Genomic DNA, 17,852 nt, shown 5'->3' with positions numbered 1-17,852 from the left:
CTTATGCCAAACAGAGGGAACCAATCAGTGTCATCATTCTACAGCCCAATAAACTGTTTTGAAACTAAAACAAGAGTTACTACCCAGTAATTTCCATGTTAAATCCACATATTACACACCAAACTTTAGAGCAGAAATATGTTTTAAGCCTGATATAAAATCTGTTTTGGTCCTTCTAGCTAACTTTAAGTGAAGTTTCAACATTTTATAATAAGATATAAGATATAACTTACCACTCATGTGGAACATCTTCTTACTGTTGTGTAACAAATACCTGCATTCACAAATAATATTGTTTGCCCCTTGAAATTTCCTTTTCTAAGTAATGCTAACTCTTAATGCCTAAGCCACTTCTTTTTAAAATTGCTTTTAAATAAATGGTGCTACAGATGTTAATGTTTTAATTGTGTCTAAAACAAATACAAAATTATAATTCTGGGCTTTTAGTTCTTTTCCTTTTAAGAGCCAGTTTAAACCAGGATTCAGATTAGACCTTTGATAATAAAGTGGAAGGTTTCAGTGAAATGGCGGTGTGCGTATCACTGTGCCATACTTACAACAGATTAACTATGGACTGATTTTATCATTGTGTCATGTGATGCCAGGATGTGTGCGTTGGGACTTTTCTCCATAAAGCATCAATTGTTTCAGCTAATGGATTCAGTTTGCTCTTCACTCACTACTATAATTTCCAATCCAAACAGGCAACAATAGTCTATTGTCTGCCCCCCCTTCCATATCTCTTAATTAAACACTCTGTGCCTATGAATAGTCCTGTCTGTGTGTGTTTGTGTTGGTGTGTGTTTGTATTAATACACTTTCAGATGCTGATTTCATTCTCTGACCAAGGTAAAACGATGGGGAATACCCAGTGAGCTCTTTCCAAATGAGGTAATCTGGAGATAATGGGGATTATAGGGAGTGCTAGCAGCACAATAATAAAACAATAACAAACTTTCCAAAGGCTGCAAAGAAAATCATTAGCCTAATCCCCGTTGTTTCTGACGGAGCATCACTTGAGACTTGACAGCTATAACTGCAAAGTACTGCCTAAGTCTGCTGAAGTGGTGAGTTCATGTTCCTGTTGCTTCATCCAGAAGAAGCCAAGCATCACTGAGTGTACTTACATGAAAAGAAGCACACACAAATACTTGAAGATGAGAGGACTCCTGGCTCCGTATATGTGTTTGGCTATATTAGTATGAAAAAACACACACTGTTGTCATCTTCAGCTCCTGTCACTTAGGCTCCACATGGTCGCCACAAGACTCATGAGCCTCACACAGAGCACAAATCTGCACTCTGACAGCGTCTCTTTCCGGGAATGAAATCCTGATCAGTGTGCTGGACGGTCAGATGAAGAATGAACACTGCCATGTGAGCTTGTGGTTACCTGTCTTGACCCTGAATGCCTGCACTGCTTGATAAGATAACCCTTGTAACATCGTCGCCCCTGTGTGTGTTTGTCATACAGTTAGAGAAAGTGACTTGTTAACCAGGAATGTGCTCTGAAAAAAATGCAGATCCATCACGATGGGGGAACTACTTACCGTAGTGATTTTTAAAAAGGCTGTAAAAACAAATTATCCACAATGTTGTTTTTGCATCGGCAGGGTGGACATTCTCACCAAAGCGTTTCTCTCTTTATTTCTCTGTTTTCCTCTTCCTGTTTTTACCTCATATTAAATCTTGGCCTGCTATCTGCGACTGTCTGCCTGCTGTTTCATTCAGCTCTCCTCACACACCCTGCTGTTTCTATCCAGCCTGATGACTGTCTTGACCAAACCGCAGGTGAAAGGTCACACTGCCCTCCCACGGACCAATACAAACACAGACTTAAATATTTAAAAAATACTTTTACAGTTCAACCCAGTGGCTCTTAGCTCTGTTTGCCATTCTCCCCCCTACAGAAAAGAGCAGTTTCAAATAGAGTGTTAACTTATTATACATGCTGCTTCGCCTGATTCCAGTCTCATTAAAGAAGTCATCAACCTACAGGGTACTACCCAGTAGGCTCACTGCCTCTGAGGCAGTAAGTCAACAACCTTCCTGTGCAATTATGTTGTCCAGAGGAGCATACCTGCAGAACTAATGTTCTTCTGCAATGAAGGATGTCACTGAAAAGTTGTGTTCCAACATGTAATAAACCACTGTCTGCAGAGACCCTCGCTCCAAGCCAGGTGATGTAATTAAAGCATGCAGATCTTAAATGAAATAAAATGGAAAATAAGGGAGTGACACAAACATTTATGCATTAGATCTTTTTTTACAGAGGGGTTTTTTTTTGCTGTCTTTTTTTAAAGAATAAAATTCATCAGATTTTTATTTCTTCTTTCTTTTTTCAACAATAGTCTAGTATTTACCTTTTTGGTGCTGCAGGGTTGGTTCTTTTAAGCCAGACATAACCATTTTGGTTAAAGATATTTGGTAGAGTGCAATGCTTTCAACAATGATTATACTACAGTAAAAGCAGAACAGCAACATGCCTGTGACTAGGAATAATCGGTGCTTGGACTGTAGTTGTGTTGAATTGTTTTGCTGTTGGGACCAGTAGCAAGTAGGGCAACTGGTTACTCCAAGATTGAATGTGCAACCTCCTTAGCATCTGAGGGGCCAATTTCAGATCGATTGCCTGCTGGTGCCAACCTGTCTACAAATAATTGTGAGCCGACTCAAATTGATCGCAGTCACTCTCACAGAGATTGCTAAAGATTTGCAAATAATTGCTACCTAAAATTTATCTGTATTTGTACTTTTCTGTGTCTCTTTGTAACAGGGAACTCGACCAGACTACAACCGACTGGCAACCAGTTCAGCCATGTTCCTGTATGGTCAAAGCATGTAAAAGCATGGTCCTTCAATTTTGCAGTTAATTCACCATCTGACAGAAACTGGTCATAATTTGTACAGGTATTTCTGTTTTAGATCTATGAGTTTCTGTCTGGGCTGAATGTGAAGTCAGACTGCAGAAGATTCACCATTTTGGCTGATTTATCACAGTTAATTGCCGTATTATCTCAGTCAGATTGCTTGTAATTGCCAATCTGACCTCATTCAACTGCAGATTGATGGCAGAATGTGATTTTGTGATTCGTGAGAACTTTTAGGAAGATAAGGTACTTTTTTTTGTCTAACCTGCATGCACAATTTTTACTGACTGACGAATCCGAGGTCAAAATACTCAAGATCTTTACAAGGGTTTTCAGGGTAACAAAGGAGATTTAGACAGAACAAGTGGTTGGAGCTTAAATGCGGCATTACTCCTTTTCTTCTGCTGCCTTGTTATGAATGGAGCATTTAAAGTAAACATAGCTCTCCACAACAAGAGCCCAGACTGGAGAGGTCATAAATGTAAATACGAAACACAATGGCATTCAAGAGCCTTTAGAGTCGGTGCTGACAGATGTTCCTCTGTGTCCTCGTTAGTGCCACACTTGGAGCTAATGAAAACGCTGACAGCAATATTTGTACAAGGCCTTTAGCATGTGTACTTTAAGTATGGCTGGCTGTACTGCTATATGTTCAACACGGCACAAATATCTCCACCTGTCTTCGTGTTTTTGGACCAAATGTCACAACAAGGCATTGACTGTGTTTCTTCAATGGTTTATTTGGGGGTTAATGGAAATACTTGGAGTATGTTAGAAGTTCTCCAGCTTCTCCTTACACTGTCAGTTAACTCCATAGCGTGACATTAAGCCAACCGGCCACCACCTGTCAGTCAAGATACTTCTATGAGAACGCTGCTTTTAAAGTTTAATTCCAGCAGGTCAGCTCCTGGCATAGAGTGATTTTCATCCACAGTATGCCTGAGCACCTTTTGGCCTTTAATTTTAATTGAACAGGGAATCACTTTACATTCTGGGATCATCCTCACAGCCTTTTTGAAGGGTTTATGACAGGCAGCTTATCCTCAGCAAAGCCCCACAGCAATAAAAGGTGCTTCTTCCCTTGATCTCAACTGTAATCTAATGGAGCTCTAAATGTGAGGTAAATTCCACTTTCTAGGACTGACCTTTGGTTGTTGTTGCTCCTCTCCATTTTTATTAATCAGAGAACAAACCCAACAGGATAATAAGTACAAGCTATGCCATCTACACCTCATGTAGAGCACGTTCACATGTTGAATTAAGAGAGTGGAACAAAAACGACATTACACACAACATCACAGCCTGATACCTGCAAGTCTGACAGCAGCAGGTGTATCACTCCTTTTTCTACCTGGAGACAGCAGTTGCCTCATTGTTCTGACACACAACACAAAACTATCCGCAACACTACATGTTAACTACACAAGACAACACATTAACTCCACACCCCAAACACGCTAAACGTCACAAATCTCTCACATCTCAAAACTCGCTCTCTCTCTTTTTCTGCTGTCTTTCTCTCTCGCGCTCTCTCTCTCTCACTCCTAAAACTTCCCCTGTTTTTTTTTTTGGGGGGGGGGGGGGGGGGGGAGGGTCATAAGCAAAGCGTGCTTGCTAGCACTGTCCTTAGACAGCAAACGTGACGAAACTATTCAGGAAAAAACGCCTCGTATATATTGTTTATCATGACTCTGGTTTTACGTGGCCTATCAACACAATTTAAAAACTGGTATATATCACCTTGTTGCTTTCTCTATAAGTGGTCATGTGATTGGCTTACCACGACTACTTTATTCTTCCTCAGTCAAACAGCAGCACTCATGCGATTGTTTTGCCCCCTTAGCTCCAGGTCTTATGCTAGACAGTGATCGTGATTATCGTCCGCGGGAGCGCGCGCAGCTGCTTAAAGCTTTAGCGTCCAGATTACTTACGTAATCAGCTACTTCCGTGCAACTGATATAAGATGCGGTAAGCTGAACACAGCTTCAACCGTCTGTTTGTTGAAAAATAGTAACACCCCGCATTTTCTTGTTAGTAACTGAATAGTAATTAGTTAGATTACTCGTTACTGAAAAAAGTAACGCCGTTAGCAACGCCGTTACTTGTAACGCCGTTATTCTCATCACTGTAAACAAGTATTGTGTCCAAAGCCTGATATGGATCTCATTCCTCTGTGCTAAGGAGTTCTATTGCTGTCAGATCTATTAACAACAATTTAGTTGTGTTACCTGGCGTGTCCTTTTATTACAATGGCCATTGCATGAAGTTACTAGAACACAAACTGTGTATTAGTCCACTCTGAATTTATGAGATTCAAACTGATAAGTCTTTTGAAGAACTATAACATAAATAAAGTCTGAATAGAAAACATTTCTTTTCACATTCTGGAAGCTTTATCAACATAATTCACTGCAAATAGTTGAAATAATGACATTGATAACAAGGACAACTGTTTAAGAAACAGAATAAAAATCAGAGTTTTTACACTGTACTTCCAAAAGTTCAGATCAAGCTAAATGCATTAAAAAAAGATTTGAAAGGGGAAATCTGAGCAGACGATTTTAACTCAGGTAGTGAATGCATGTCTCAGACTAACATAACTGCATCATGTTAATCTATGGAGCTCTTAGCAGGTTCACTGGTTAGAAGTAGAGTACAGCAGACACAGTATGTGGTAGATGAACAGAAAGGTTCAGAGAAAACAATTTCAGAGTGCATTGAGAGGAAATGATTTCAAAAGACATTCCAAAAGATGCTATTCCTTCACTCTTTCAGTCTTTAGTTCAACCTCCAGCTGCTTGAGGCAGATGGCTGCTCCTCCTTAAGCATGATTCTATTGAAGTTCTCCCTTACATCACCAAGTGCTGCTCATTAGGGTCATCTGATATCTGATTGTTTTAATGAACCCACAAATGTTTACCTCATAACATGAGAATTAGAGTTTTTATTTTTTCCATATGTATGTGTACCTGGGTGGGTTATAAAAAAAAACACTGTTGCCTTCACCCTACACATCTTCTCAAGCTCTTCTCTGAGCCCTTGGCACTTCTCCAACTTCTCGTCTTCCTTCCTCCTGATGTTGCTACCACTTAGTAACTATCTATCTATCACTACAGCTGTCATCCTCTGCTTGTCCACCACTACTATGTCTGATTGGTTAGTTATCACCCTTTTGTCCGTCTGTATTTGGAAGTCCAACAGGACTTCTTAGCTCGGTCATTATTAACCACACTAGGGGGTGTGTCCCTTTTGACCATGGGACTTCTAGGCCATACTTGGCACAGATGTTCCTGTACACTAGTGCCGACCACTTGGTTATGGAATTCCATGTATGTGCTGCCTGCTAACATCTTTCAACCTCCTGTTATGTGGTGGAGAAGGTATTCAATTGTATCCCTCGGGATATGGGGCATCTGGCCCATTGCTACTGGCCATTGGATCCTTATACAACCGTTACAAGAGCTTGGTCTGCATAGCCAGCAATAAGTCGGACTCGTATCCGGTGGGTGATGGACTCCACCAGGGCTGCCCTTTGTCAATGATTCTGTTCATAATTCTTATGGAAGAGAGAGCTGAGTGTAAAACCACAGCTCTCGATTTACTGGTCGATCTATGTCCCTACCCTTACCTATGGTCACGAGCTGTGGGTAGTGACCAAAAGAACAAGATCGCTGGCTTCACCCTAGGGTGAGAGTGGGCTTCTCTGCTTAGGCCCTGTGACCCGCCCCTGGATAAGCTGAAGAAGATGGATGGATGGTTGCAGTAGGGATTGTCTACATTCACATCTTCTAGTAGACCTTCAGAGGGTACTTCAGTTCAGTTCAGTTCAGTTCAGTTCATTTTTATTTCAAACATTTCAAACATGTGCCTTCACAATCATTACAAAATATCATTCCATTATTTGTTTGAAAAGGAGTAGGCTGAAGTATTTACTTATTTGTCCCTACCCCCTCAAGTTTTACCTCTCATTCATTTAATTTTTTTTTGTCTTAAATTAAACAAACAACATATGAAACATATAAACATATGAAGTAAAACAAAACATAACATACATAAATCAAAAACAAGAAATTAGCAAGCCCCACCACAGTATAGTTTCTTTCATATGAAAAATACAGAATGTGTATATTTGCAGATACACAAGTTATGGAAAAACAACAAACAAAAACAAAACAAAAAAACAAAAAAACAACCAAAAAAAGAACCGCAACACCATTACCAGCAACATTACCATCCTGGGTTAACCCCGTTTTCTTCATTCTTATACTTATTTAAAATTAGGTTTTTATATTTTACTTTAAACTGTTTTATGTTTTGACTGTCTTTTATTTCTTCTGTTAGACTGTTCCATAATTTAACTCCTGCAATTGAGATTGACATAGTTCTTAAAGTTGTTCTAGCACTTTGTATTTTTAAATTCCATTTCCCTCTTAAGTTATACCCACCTTCTCTTTCTATGAACAATTTACAGATTTCTTTGGGAAGCAATTTATTTCTGACTTTATACATTATTTGCGCTGTTTTAAGCTTCACCAAGTCTTGGAATTTAATAGCTTGCATTTTGACAAAGAGTGCATTTGTATGGTCCCTGTACCCTACATTATTTATTAATCTAATGGCCCTTTTCTGTATTATAGTTATTGTTTGTGTGTTACTTTTGTATGTACTTAACATAGTCTTGGTAATCTGCTATGGAGGTTCCAGGTTTCCAGTTTTCCCATGATTCTATCTCTCAGGTCAGTGGCTTTTACACTCAACACACCTTCAGTCATACTTGGGGCTTGGTCTCCAATCTCAGGTGGGGGTGATGATCCAGTTGTTGCTTCTTCTGAATGTTGGGACACTAAGCTACTAGTTGTTTCGCCGTCAGTCTGGATGGTGTTTACCTGCTCTACATTACATTTTGGACAGAGAACATCAATCAAACAACTTTAGGCCTGGAGCAGTTTTTCTAAATCCTTGAAGGATCTGTATCACTGACGGCCTCAGGAGGAGTGAGCGCTCTCTTGAGCCTGTGACAGTTTTCTTTTATCATAAGATGACAAATTCATTTTCCTTACTTTACAAAGCTTTAGTGGAGAACATACCCAGAGGATGCACTGATTAATACATTGGCTTCATGCACAGAGAACTGATATTTAGCTGATTATTTCACACCAGGCTTTTGGTCACATAGTTGTTGTTATTTTTACATACTAATGTCTTCACAATTAACCCAAACATTGAGAATGAGGCATTTGACCTTTTTGCTTGCGCTCCAGGGGAACTGTGTGTGCAATAGAAGCTAGCAGCCACATTCTGTGTGTGTGTGTGTGTTTACTGAACCCACCAAGCTCGTCTTGAGACCTGTTCTGTTCAGATGTGTTAGAACTGATCACACCCCTCACAGTCAGAGCAAAGACAAAGCCAGAGCCCTCATACTGTGATCTGTGCCAGTTCGTATTCTTGATGTTATTTGAGGAATACAGTAGCACAAGTTGGAGGATGAATAATGCATTGTGTTTTGATTGTGTCTCCTCGCTCGGCTTCGCTGGACCGTGCCCCCTCCATCTGAACGCATCCACTCAAATCTTCACACCTGACATTCTCTTTCAAGTTGCGTTCAAGGTGCTTTTTATCCCCTCTGTCTTCAGACAGCTTTAAGAGATATTACTGTACGAAGTCATGAGTTTATTTAGTGTGAGTGCATGTTTTTTTTACTGTTTTTATAATGAAACAAAGACAAGAAATCAGATTTGAACACACTAAAGATGCATGTGTGCCTGTGGATATGTGATATGTAGTCTAAATGTTTTTTTCCTGGACTCCCTAGCTGATTGGAAAAATGTGACAGTTCATGGGGATTTTCAGAGAAGAGGACAACAAGAATACTGGAGGATGAGAGGATGAAGCCATGTTCCAATTCTGAGAGCACGTGTTTACTTTTTATCTTCTCTTCACAGGCTGGTGTTGGCTCAAACCATGGCCTGAAACAACGAGAGAAGGACCAAAGCACAGAAATCAAAGAGGAACCTTCCAATGAACTGGGTACACTTTGCAGGTATTTCCCTTTGCTTTCCATATATCATCACCATGGGTCATTAAGGAGCCTCAGTGTTTCTGCACTGGAAAAAAAAGAAAGCATTTTTGTTTTTGGCCATCTTGTTTGTTTGTTTCTTTTTTGGGGGCACAAGTAGCCTTGATCTGACCAAGACACTAAAAAATACATTCTGTGGTACCGCCTTTTCAGTGAGAAGTTAGCTATAACCTAAACCATAACATGCTTTAATGTTTTCATTTTTTTTTATATTGTTCCTGTTCATTACAACATGTGTTTCACTTCACTGATAGTAAGGTAAATATTCTGAGATGCCCCCCTTAGAGCAAGACTTGGCGACTTGGGAGGAAGAAATTCTTTTTCACAGAAAGAGACCTCCAACAGAAACAGGTAGAGGGAAGGGCGACTATCTGGTTGGTTTTGTTGGTTGTGGGAAAGAGACTATGAACAAAAAGATGACCATGAGTTTGTGACCCTGTCAAAATAGGGCCTTCTTATAAATCTTTTCAATAACTGTATTCTTAATGTTCGCTCTTGACTCTAACGTCTCTCTATTTGAAATTGATTCTATCAATCCATCCATTGATGCTGAGGTGTTCCTAGGCCAGATGAGAGAGATACTCTTTTGAGGGTGTTCTGTGTTTAAACCCTTCCAGTTGGGAGTGACTGGAAAACCTTCAAGAGGAGATGTCCAGAAGGTGTTGTGATCAGTTTCTAAGTAGAAACAAGATGTCCTGGACAACTCATTCTGATGGTGTGCATCTGCACCTAGCTGTTCTGACCAACTCCCACAGCTTCTGACCACAGATTATAGTAACTCCTAACTTGAAAGCTTCAACCTCCAACTCAGCATTATGGTGAGTTTGGATGCCACATCAATCCACTGATCCAACTTAAATTGCTTTACCTTTTTATAAGTGCTGTGCATAAACTTTTATAGCACTTTTATTCCTACAAGAAAGTATTTGTTGAGTCATAGATCATTTTCTTACTGACTGACTACTGACTGACTGAAATTGGGCCCTTCTTGCTATTAGTAAGAATGCAGGCACTCAAACACAACCTTCAGTTTACTGAATCTATCTTTATTCTTTTTGCTTCCGTCCACATGCCTGACTACAGTCACTGAAGACAACACGAAGACCTTTTCAGAAGTTTTTCTAAAGAAATTAGAGTTGCATTCACCTCGCCTTAAAAGCATCTAAGAAGTATCAACAGACACTGGTTCAATGCAGTTTATGTAAAACCATAAAAAACAGAGCAGACCAAACAATTGTCTAAATAAATTTTAATAAATTAATTTTTTTTACCTGCACATATATATAATCAGTGTTGGGGAGTAACGGAATACATGTACCGCCATTACGTATTTAAAATACAAAATATGCGTAACTGTATTCCGTTACAGTTACCATTTAAAAAGGTGGTATTTAGAATACAGTTACTTTGTTGAAATAAATGGATTACACAGCGGTATTTTCCTGTTTCATATTGTCGCGGGTCAGGACTGTTTGAGTTTTGTTTGACAGCTATGTTCCAGGCGGGAGCGTTATGGTTGCCATGGTTACAGGGTGACGCGCTCTCTCTGCGACTGTGTGTTTCCTGGGTGAGAGAGCGCCTTTTTGTTGTTGTTGTTGTGCTAAGCTAATAGGCAGAATGCTACAGGCATAGCTCTAAAGAATGTAGCCTCGTGGGCAGTGTAGTCCGTGCTGCATCAGAATAGACTGCGACACGTTATGTGTCTGTGAGTGCGAGGAGGAAGAAAAAGGAGAGTGGAAAAGTACGAGCTGTCATCGAGCAGAAACGGGAGGTGGAAGCATGTAAATATAATAATAACCACTGCAGCCAAAAAGAGTGCCTGAAGAGCCCAATTGTAAGTACGCTATTAAGACTCGACTGTACACTGTGCTCGTGTTTTCCTCTGAAACAATAAGCTCCGTAGGAGCAGCCTTTCAACGCCTCTCTGTGTCTCTCGCTAGCAAAGCTGACCCAGACAACAAAGTAAAGCTAGTTTTCAGCTACGAGCTTGACACGAACCCGACGTATTAGCCAGAGGTCCTTTAATATGGTTCGGAGCCGCGGACCTCCAGTAATAGTAATAAATCACACAGCAATAGTACATTCATGTAGTTGTAAAAAGCATGATAATATATTAAGTAATCCAAAGTATTCAGAATACGTTACTCTCATTGAGTAACGTAATGGAATACGTTACAAAATACATTTTGGGGCATGTATTCTGTAATCTGTAGTGGAATACATTTTAAAAGTAACCTTCCCAACACTGTATATAATGGAGAGTTTGTCATATGTGTCCTGTGTATGTGTGTGTAAAATGGCTGCAGTGGGCAGTAAATTGGCCCTCCAGAAGTTAATACCAACATAATACCTTCCTTTAACACTTTTTGATCCAGTACAGATTAGACTGTGTCGTGTTCGTTGCCTTCTTACTCATCTGCAAATGATGTTTCCCCTTTCACCTAAGAATATACATAAAGCTTACACATCTTTCTACTCGCTGCCAAACATAACCCTAAGGTATCTCGCTTTCATCTGGAGAGCACTTTATCGTAAATAATAGCACATCTTGTGTTTGTGAGCAGTGCACAGTAGAGAGATTTCTCTGATTTTTATTGATGTTTAATAATGCCATGAATCACTTGCTGATGCAGCCGCTTGACATTGAAAACGCAGCCGAGGTTAACAGCGGTCTCAGTGCCAAAATAAAAGTCTGATATTTCATTAAGGCACTAGAGAGGGAGAGGAAGGGATACTGTGATGGTACTTAGGGGACTCATCACACTAATTACATTTTGCATGCTGACTGGAGGTTGGAGAGCTGTGTTCCCAGCTGATCCCTAATTTTTGCAGCTTTCAATTTATGCTTATTTGGAGTCTGTTTAGAGTGTCTCTATGTATCTGTAGGTATAGCAATGTAGATATGAGATGGATGAGTACTTGGCCAAATTATTCTAGTGTTGCCTCCTGGGTCTGTAGAAGGTAGGTAGTCAATTAGACCGGTAGCTGTGCATGATTTCATTTTTAGATTACATTTATCTTCACACATGGAGAAATGTGTCTATTAGTATGTATGTAATTAGTTTAGTCATCACATTTTATTGAAAATTTGGTATTGAATATGCTATTTTTGTAAAATGGAATTCAAAGTTTGGAAGATTTGCATAATTATTCAACTTTTTAGAGAGGCCAGTCCTCACTTCTAGATTATCACTGATGTTTGGTCAGAGCCCTGTGAAGTCATATTCATAGACTCACCGTTATTATCATTCTTCAACAAGCAGGGGTGTCTTTTTGATGAAATGTGATGTTTGCCTTTAACATTAGAACCATCAGAAGTGCTCAATTTGACCCCATCCTACAACAACAGCAGTAACTGCAAAGATGTTTCTTCAGAAAGTCGAGTTTCTTATTTTCATCCCATTTTCAGAATTTAAGTAAGGTTTGACAAAAGTAGGACAAAGAAATGTTATTATTTAAATTGTTTATATATTTTCATTATAGATTCTAAAGTTAAAAAACAGGGTAAGCTACTAAGCAAAGGGTACAACAAGCAACACAATAGCTAACACAAAATACATTTTCATTAATGGGTGGGATTCGTTTCAAGATGGTATAAAAACAGAGCGCTCACTTTAAAACAAAGTGAACAGCTCATTGCTGACATTTTAAAACTGACCACATAGCTGACTACAAAAAGACAAGAAACACATTGTAATAAATATGTTAATTATTTTCAAAGTAGAACAGTCAAAGTTTATCATCTCGTCCGCATCTGCTTTTAATCACCAGATCTAGAGCCTCTCATTGAGCGTCCACATTGCTCCAGTCTGCAGCTTCAAACCGAAGCTCAAACTGCGACTTTCACTCTTTCATTTCACTCTAGATTAGTTCTTTACACTTTGGACTCTGTTCAGTTAGGGTTTCCCCGCTCAGCCAAAGGGTGATATCTGAAGTTTTTTTATGTTTTTATGTCTAGTATCTTTGCTTATGTTTGTAAATATGCTGTAGTCAGCAGGTTTTAGGAAGCAGTTACATATAAAATAAAGAAATGACCTGTTTTGCAAATATTATCATGACTATGTTATTGTACCTACATTGTGTTATATACATTGTCATCAATCAGTCTTTTTACAGAACTGTTATGTTATATTTGTTTGCATTTCTGATGATCTTTTGGCTAGATATCTCATGAGGAAAGACATTTTGAAAGCCAGAGTTTTTACCTTGATAAATAAAGAATATATGAATATCACAACTGATTGCAGTTTCTGTCTTGTAATGAGAACAACTCCTTTACAACAGTTTAAATACACTAAATCCCTTGGTGGCATAATAATAACTTTTTTCTTTTTATCCTGCACACCCCAAAATTTAACTCGAACTGTGATATTTTCCTAAAACAAACTAAATATAACTGCAGTGTGACTAAAAGCATAGGTCATAGTACAAATACTCCAAGTCAGTCAATACATTCACCCCCAACAAATGATGTCCCACTTGGGTCGGGCCCACTCAGATGTTAATAATCTAGCAAGTTTCATTAACCTGACTGAAGCATAATACTTAGCTATAAGCCATAATCTTCAAAAATAAGCAAAAACGGGACTTGGTATTTCACATGTATAAAGAATATATATAGGTTTACCTTTTTAAGATGCACTAGTGCATCCTCATTGCTTGACAGTTCTTTTTTTACCTCACCCAGTTTTCCTTGAATCATGTCATCGTCTTCCAGCGGAAATACAAAAATAAAAACCAATTCGCATTAAACCACAATCATCTTCCAACAAACGCTTTTGGCTCGGCATGGAGAACTTTTGAGGGATGCTTCCTAACGTTGAGATAATGACATTCGCTTTCCTCGCAGCACCGTCTCTGCAGCCGTTTTTAGCGTCGGAAGCTCTCTGGGAATCGACCCTCAGAGGCTGGCAGCATTCACCAGGGATTTATAGAGTTACACGTTAAAATGATGTTTCAGCAGCCGGAGTTGTCATCGCATAAAACAGTAGGTTTGATTTGGCCCAGATATGCTGTTCCTAGCCTGACAGATAGGAACAGCATGTATGTTAGCCCTTGAGGGCATGTGTTGTGAGCACAATGCGACACATTCAGCTCAGACCAACAAAAACGGCTAGTTTGTGTGATGTAACCTTTTCACGGGCAGAGATGTGCTTCTGAACAAATATATACATGCAACTCTATTGGTCTAATGATATAGAACTGACTGCTGAGGCCATTATCTGTAATTATTACAATTAAAATGAGCACATTACTTTCCTCACACGTGTTTCACAGGCTTAATCGAGGCACCAAAGTCATGACACTTATTGCTGCATTTGAGCTGGTGCCTTGTGCTCTCCATTGACCTGAATATCATTATAAAAATGATAATGACAATAGGAAAATCACAGTTAATGACTATGTTTCATTGCTCATTATGCTCAGAAAGTATGGCACTATTGTTATTTTCTGCACCTACACACATTTTCTGCAGATTTCTTTCCCCATCTGGAGAAAAGAGAAGTTATCAGGAGGATTTCCAGTCGCTATAAAGTGTAATTAGTCAATAATTACAGAGTGATAATTACATCTGAGAGGAAACCCGGGCTTGATTCGCAGCAGGGAGTGCTTCTGAAGACACCTCCTGCTGTCGCTCTCCTTTTTGCTCAAACATGAGCAGACATGCCAACGGAAGTGGAAACAAATAATACGCATACACCTACGGCACATGGTGAACACCATTAATGATTTATTCATACAAATGTGCCACTATTACAAACATAATCACAAGCACAAACATATCTCATGGATGCACACATGCTCTCTGGGGTCTGTGTTCATTTATTTTCCACTTTGATATGATGGCGTTAAATTTCCCTGAAGAAACCATCACACAGTGGTGGCTCAGGCTAATGGCCGGGTGTGCAAGAAATTACAATAAGTTACAAGTTACAATCCTTTCCTTGAAGACCAAAATGAGCTTCTCAGTTTTTGGTTTGTTTGTTTGTAAATGAGGACCTATTATGCTCATTTCCAGCTTCATGCTTTTAGTCTTGGTCTCTCCTAAAGCTGCATGACTCAGTTTAAGCCTTGTATTAGCTAATCTTGGTTTAACTAATACAAAGCTGCACTGCAGAACTGAGGGCCTGCAGTTCATCCTGTCTGTTTTTAGCTCCTCCCCCTTCATCTAAAACAATTTTAGTACACTTTGAAAGTTGATAATTGTTTCGTTTTCCGTTATTATGATATTAATATTTATTTAGTAATAAAATGTATATCTGTCTACACTTATTCATTCTGTAGTAAGGCAATGAAGCACAGGAAACTTGGTATGGAGACAGGCATAGTGGACTTTTGCCTAAGCTGTAAATACTGTTATGCTCCATTGGTTCATGAAAAACACTTAAATTAATCAGATTCTTATATACAAAGCTCCTGACAGAAATTTTCTTCCTCATTGCATTCCAATCACATTTAAACATACATATGCACAAGCACACCCACGCCTCACCTCACTGAGGTCCAAACCACATCAGAGACCCGCACACAGCTCCCCTCCCTCTCCGCTTTCCTGTTTATCCGCAGGTATCGTTCAGTCTATCACCACCTTTCACCCTGCAATCCCTCCATCCCCCTCAACCCTCGGCTGGACCCGTCTCACGCACTGTGTTAAACACACACGTGTTATCCTCATCAGGAGATGTGTTATAAACCAGAGTAATCTCACATCTCTGGCTGCTCTTGCACCTTTTCAATTTCCTGGTAACTTAATCCTCTCTTTTTCTCAATACCTCATCATAGCCCGGGAGAAAGAGCGAACAGAGGGGAATGCAAGAAGAGAAAGGATAATAAATTGTGTCTTTTGATATAAGTTGGATTAGGGAAATGGCATACGCATGTGTGTGCTGATGGGGTCAGGCTGTACGTGAGGTTGTAATCCATCATGAATGCTAGAAGTGATGGGTGCTAAAACCAACAATACACAGTGCAGTTTACTAAGTACACTGCTGTCTGACTGTTTATTTTCATTTGGTCAACATTAAAATGTAACATAACTTAATGACATGATATGTAATCACCTTTTTCTCTTAAGAAACTATACATTTAAGACCTTTTTAATACTGCTGGTCACATGCCTCTCAATAACTTCCTCCATAGAGTTTCCTGGGTCTACACACCCTGCTCCACCTGAACAGCTTGAGCTGGCTCCTTGTGCGGTGCTTATGCAGTGAGTCTGAGCTCCACCTGAGTGGCCAACCTCCTAAATTCTAAGGGTGCAGTCACACCAAACACAATGCAAAGCTTTACCTCATGTTACTTATGTGACGCACACAAATATTTGCCCCGAAAGCCAAACAGGGCAAGGAGGCGCACAACCGATTGTTGGACACAATTACTGTAGCATAATAATACTGTACTGTCTTTCCCTCTTCACACTGCACAGAAGAGGAACCGGCAGCAAGGTTCAACACTTTTCTTCCATCAAGACTCTGAAGACCATTACTCTTTGTCCACAGGTTTAATGATGTAGAAAGTGTGAAACTGAAACAAACATAACACAATTATAATTACAGTATATTCTTTAAATCGTACATATACACTGTACCTACAAGTCTACAATAATCTAAATCAACATAGCGTAGCACTTTAGCTTCAAGAATAAGCATTAGCCGTGCTCTAAACATGTGGTTTCAACAATGTATCAAAGTTACACATTAAACTTCCCTCATGTCACAAAATACAACCACAGAACTACAGATAAGCATCAAATAAACAATATACATACAGACGATGCTCCAAAAGACGAAGGATTGAAGGCAGATGCATGTGGATTCATGGCAGTCTCCTTGGCCATGTGCAAACTTCACTAAACCTTACTACTTCCTGCTTCCTGTGATGTCACCAGGTATCAGAACTCTTAAAGGGACAGCTGCCCTAACACTATCGGCACAAATACCTTATCCTTTTTCACTGTTGTTAAAAGTTAAGTTGAACAATTTAGCTCCAGCTGCCGTCTAATGGCATTTCTAAGTCTCCATTTCTGATACTCAGTGATGCTGGGAGAATTCCAGCTCACTGGTTTTCGTGGGAGTGAATATTTTAATTTGTGAAAGCACTGGCTCATGTCTAGCTGCATGGGTTGACCTCAGTGGATAGACTTCATGTGTAACCAGACCAGGCAAAAAGTAAATTCTCTTTGTATTTTCGTAAACACACCATAAGACTGAGTCCGAACACCATTCAGATGAAATTCTGCCATTTGAATCCACAATCTTATCTTTCTATTATCACTACTGAAAACTTGTGGTCGAAGGTGAGGATAGAAACACAGTTGAACAGATCATTTGATAGCTTCACTTTGATGGTCAACTATCTCAACACCACAGCACTAAAAAAAAACACTACTCTTTTAGAAATTCAGAGATAAAGGCAGTAAAATCAAATACAGATTAAGGTGTGGCAGAACTCGATTCCACTAAACATTTTAATTCAGTTTCATTTATGCAGCACTGTACACAACTTTATGAGGTCACTTTTTACGGTAAATTGATGAGTCCATAATATAAAAGATAAAAACATAATGATCAATTGATTCATTAGGAGCATAAGTTGGGGTCAGTGTGAAGAAAGAACAGGAAGAAGCCTCAAACAGAACCAGGCTCAGGATGTCCATCAGGGCTGAGTTTTGGCTATTTTCTTTCAATTTTTGCAGACTACTTGACTTAAATCCTGTTTAATCTGCTTGTAAATTCTTAATTCAGGCTCAGGAACAGCCATTTGCTGTGACTGGTTGGGGGGTGAGGGTAAGAAGAAGCATCAAACATCACTGAGACCATCAAATCAATAGAATTCTTACTGATTCTATTGATTTTATTGTTTATTGGAAACACAGATGAGAATAAACAAAAACAGCATCTGTATAT

General features: G+C 39.3%; 1 long non-coding RNA gene across 1 annotated transcript; it reads right to left on the bottom strand.

Annotated features, from left to right (window-relative positions):
* Nucleotides 1-14,655: 14,655 nt before the first annotated feature.
* Nucleotides 14,656-16,871, bottom strand: LOC113007979 (uncharacterized). Its single transcript, XR_003269970.1, has 2 exons — nt 16,715-16,871; nt 14,656-16,470 (listed from the first exon to the last, which is right to left on the bottom strand). It is a non-coding gene; the product is annotated as an uncharacterized LOC113007979 (long non-coding RNA).
* Nucleotides 16,872-17,852: the final 981 nt, after the last annotated feature.

The sequence above is a fragment of the Astatotilapia calliptera genome, chromosome 16 (genome assembly GCF_900246225.1).
Source record: "Astatotilapia calliptera chromosome 16, fAstCal1.2, whole genome shotgun sequence".
NCBI lineage: Eukaryota > Metazoa > Chordata > Actinopteri > Cichliformes > Cichlidae > Astatotilapia > Astatotilapia calliptera.
This window is presented reverse-complemented; position numbering and strand designations above follow the sequence as displayed.